The sequence below is a fragment of the Ursus maritimus genome, unplaced genomic scaffold (genome assembly GCF_017311325.1).
Source record: "Ursus maritimus isolate PB19 unplaced genomic scaffold, ASM1731132v1 scaffold_15, whole genome shotgun sequence".
Lineage (NCBI taxonomy): Eukaryota > Metazoa > Chordata > Mammalia > Carnivora > Ursidae > Ursus > Ursus maritimus.
Genome location: NW_024423897.1, coordinates 37,153,841 through 37,158,366, shown reverse-complemented (window position 1 = coordinate 37,158,366; position 4,526 = coordinate 37,153,841). Strand labels below are relative to the sequence as shown.

The following is a 4,526-nucleotide window of genomic DNA, read 5'->3' as shown; positions in this document are numbered from 1 at the left end:
CCCCGCCCCGCCCGCCCAGCCCGGGAGCCGCGGCGCCCACTGACCCCCGCAGCGGGGGGAGGAGGAGGGACCGAGGCGCAGGAAGCCGAGCAGGAAGCGAGCCCGGCGGCCGCGTTTTCCTGGGGAAGCGGCGGGCGGAGTGGCGCAGCCGGCGGGGCCCGGGAGCCTCCGCCTCGATGGGGTAAGTGCGCGGCGCCGGGAGTCGGGAGGCTCCCCGGAGCGGGGTCCCGGCTCGCCGCCCCGCCTTTGTGTCTGGGGCTCGGGCGAGGGACGGCGCGCCGGGCGGAGCGGCTTCGCGGGGTGGCAGCGAGGGTCCCGCCACCACTCCCTTGTCTGCCGCCGGCCGCCAACTGTCTGCGGAGGGAGAGGAGGATGTGGGGAGACGAGGAAGAGGGAAGACCCAGCCAAGTTGGGAGCGGGCTTTTCTCCTGCCCGCGCCCCGCCACTCGCAGGCCGGCAGCAGCGGGGCGGGGGCGGCGGAGGGAGCGCGGGCGGGAATGAATGACCCGCCCGGCCGGGCGTCTTGGGGGGCGCGGAGTCAGCTCCCTGTCCTACCTGCCTGGCCCGCCCTGCGCCGTCCCCCGGCTCCTGGCTTCTGGGCTCGAGCCGCCTCCGCGCAGAACTTGGAGGAGCTGGGGAGGGAGGCGCAAGCGGGAAACTCCGGATGGCTCCGGCGACCGAGGGTCTGCTATTGTTCCTTTTCTGGCTCTAGGGAGCCCTTCGGCGGGCCCAGGGGTGCATTCGTATCCTTTTTCCCCGCCGCAGCTTCGAGGAGGGCGGGGAGGTGGGATGCTGGAGTTCGGGCAGACTCGGGGCAGCTGGGACTTAGGGAGAGGGGCGCCCGCCCGCCGTCTACCCCAACCTCTGCCCAGGTGGGTGGGTACACTCTCTAACCCCCCTTCCCTTCGCTGCCGGCTCGGGCACGTTTGTGTCCGTGCTTTAGTTTCTGCAGTTTTCAGGGTTCATCTGCTGCCCCCTGGTACACGCTCTCCTTTGCGTTTGGACCTCACATTCCCCTTTTGTGAAGGGGGCCCTCAGAGCCCAGGGAGGCGGCAGACTGGACAGATGGAGACCAGTGTGAAATGGGGGTCATAAGTGATGTTCCAGGGGCTGGGGCCTGGGCTGTATGTCCAGGCTTGCGCTGCTGCAAGGAACCCAGGTCAGCGCAACTTTATTTCCAGGGTCAGGGATATCTGGGGCTTCAGGCCGCCCACCACGACCAGCAGCTTCCTGTGGCCGCAGGCGCACAGGTGATCTGGATGGGTCTCCGTTTTCCTTCTGGGAGAGGAGAACACCAAGCTGGCTGGGATAGGGAAACGTTGCCAATTCTCTGGGGAATGTGATCTCAAAACTGCCAGGGCCTGACGGGGGGAGGAGCTGGTTTGTCTATCAGTCGCAAAAGCTCATCTAAGAGAGGAGAGCCTCACCTTGTGGTTTGAACAAAGTTGGAGAAGAGCTAGTGTATGGCAGGGAGGCTGGGTTTTGATTGCTCTGGCCCCCACCTGTTCACAGGTGTGGCTGGGAGTTTTATTGCTGATGGATGTAATCCGATCGTCTTCTCTTAATGATGCCTAACTGGTGTCATTTTTTCCCCCTTGGGCTTTTGTAAGAGCGTAGATTTTAATGGGAGGAAATTTATCCAGTTCTTATGATTTTTTTAACCAGTGCATGTATGACATGGATTGAGAGAGGTGGTCTGGTGCTGGGTTATCCAGGGTTTTTTCATCTCCATTCATTGAGATGCTTCATTAATTTTTTTTTTTTTTTGCGGTTTTATACCTTTATTTGACCGTCAGCGGTTAGTTCTTATCCACATTAACTGTACATTTTTGAAAGTGGCGACAGGTACATAGGTAGTAACCAATGTGTAGAGCTTCTTTGGTGAATCTTCATCCTTGTATGGTTTTTCTGGCCCACCGCCCAGGAATACGGTGTGGAACATTACTTCTTCCTTTGGCCCAGACAGCTTTGTTGAGCCTGGTGTCAGTGCGCACATCTGGAGCTCCCATCTCCTTCATGGCAAATTTCCGGATCGCTTTGAGTGCCCGAGGGGCACACTTCTCGAAACCCACCCCACAGATGCGCTTGTGAATGTTGATGGTGTATTCTCTCGTCACTAACTCGATAATGGCAGAACGGCCCTTCTTCTTCTCACTACTCTTCTGCGAGGGAGCCATTCGGCCAGGCCCTGGTTGGAAAGGCTTCATTAATTTGTTGGAGCGTTTACATGCCTTAGACTTGTTTTATGGTTGTTTTTTTGGGGGGGGGTTGTGAAAAATCTATTTGTGAAATTGAATAGAACGAGTGGATGCTGGGCCATGGAGACTCAATGCGGGCATGCTAGCAACCAGTTGAAGCGCTGTCTCTAGACCGCCACTTCCAAAGCATCTTTGAGGCAGGTGCACCTAGCGTCACCCACATTTTAAAGGTGAAGAAACTGAGGTTTGGAGGTTAAGGAAACTTAGCTTGCAGTTAATGGAATATGATGGAGGGAATTTGTCACTCTTCCTTTTTCCTTTCAGAACAAAAATAAGTATGAAATATTTCACACATATATAATAGACACTACTTGTGTTTAAGAATTGCTCATTTAAAAAAAAAAGTTGCTGATATCTCCATATTTGCTCCATGTCTCCCTCCACCCACCAAAAATAAACTGCAGCTGAAGTGTTTCATCTGTTCCCTCCTCCTCTTCCTCCAACCCCAGGTGACCACTGAAGTGAAGTTAGTATTCATAGTTTCCAAACATGTTTTGGTACTTCGGTATATTATCTGTCCCTAAGCAATATCTGTGAGCCTCTGTATTTAATATTCTACACAAAAGGCATATATATATATATATATGTGTATATATATATATACACACACACACTCTCTCTCTCCTTGCATTTTTTGTCACTATGTTTTGAGGCACATGTAGCTCTTATTTACTTTAGCTGCTGCAGAGAATTCCAGTGTATGAGTAAATCCTAGTATAGTCATTCTTTTGCCAAGAGAAAATTAGAATGTTTCCAGTTTTTCACTGTTACACTTTTTCTGCTAAGGACAGTTGAGACAGTTGATCTGTTTTCCCTTTTTAAAATTTTATTTATTTTATTATTTTTAGCATAACAATGCTTTACAAGCATCAGAGACCTGTTTCTGTTATACAACTAGCCCATGCATTGCTGGGAGGTGGGGTCTAGGTAATGCTGTATTTATTGTTTCATTCCTCAACAAATATGTAGGGTGTTCATTGGGTGTCTTTTGCTTACCTGTTGAAGGAAAAAAGTGAGTTTGATCCTTTTTTTGTTGTTGTGGTTCTAAGATTGTTGGTTGGATTATTTTGTTTTTACAATTTTTATTTTCTTGGGTTAGACAAGTGCCTCTTAATGATAAAGGTGAAGCACGAGGCAAGGTGGTACTGAGTTTGAAATACTTTTTCTGGAGTTTTTTCCCAGGCATCACTAGCGGCGTAACCTCAGATCACCCACTCAGCCTTCTCTTCCTCGTTCCTTCAAGTTTGGCGAGATTAAGTTGTTAGAGCAGGAACATGCCTTTGTAAATGCTTCCTCGAAGAGTTTATGAAAATGTGTACAAAAATCGTAACCCCTTAATCTGGAAGCAGTTTAAGGCATTTCAACATTTTGGCTTCCTCCTTATTCCTTCAAATTGCCAGGTACATTCCTGCGTTGGCCCTCGCATTTGCTGTCCCACCATCTGGACCACTCTTCCCCGACATCATCGGTATGGCTGTGCCCCTCCGTCTCCCAGGGCTTTATTTAGGTTTCTGTCCCTACCCCTTCCAGCACGCCCTGCCCTCTTCTGCTTTTTCCTCCAGGGCACTTAACACCTTCTGCTCGCCACATATTTTGATCTGTATTCGTCTCCTTAGTAGAATAGGAGCTCAGCAAAGACAGGAATTCCGTGTCTTTTGCTCACTGCTGTATTCCTTGTGCCTAGAACAACGCTGACAAACAGGAGGTACTCAGATGTATGAATGAATGAACATTATGCTCTTTGTGTGTTTTTCTACTTAGAATTTCTCTTCTAGTGTATTTTGGATGTCCTCAATGGTGCTGGCGGCTTCGCGGCTGTAACGGAGCCCCCTAAGAGGTCGTAGTCACAGGTTCCATCAGGATGAGAAACATAACATCTTACAAAGAAAGCACTCTATTTAAATGTGATTTATCCTGCAAAGTACTTGTCTTTCTATTTTTTCTGCCAACACTCACCTCAACCTGAATTCAGAAGCTACCATAAGTTAGTAAGGAGGGCACGTATTGCATGGTGCACTGGGTGTTATACACAACTAATGAACCATCGAGCCTTACATCGGAAACCGGGGATGTACTGTATGGTGACTAACATAATATAATAAAAAAATCATTAAAAAAACAAACAAAAAAAGGAAATTACAAAAAAAAAAAAAAGCTACCATAAGTAACACGATGCTTGGAAGCACACCCATCTTTCCTTTTCTCGATAACTTAGTTCTCCAGCATTTTAAATGCGGAAGACTGCGTCTGCATTCCACACGGCCTCTG

At 49.8% G+C, this 4,526-nt stretch overlaps 1 pseudogene; it reads right to left on the bottom strand.

Annotated features, from left to right (window-relative positions):
• Positions 1-1,120: 1,120 nt before the first annotated feature.
• LOC103664727 lies at positions 1,121-2,565 on the bottom strand (annotated as a pseudogene).
• Between the last annotated feature and the right edge of the window lie 1,961 nt (positions 2,566-4,526).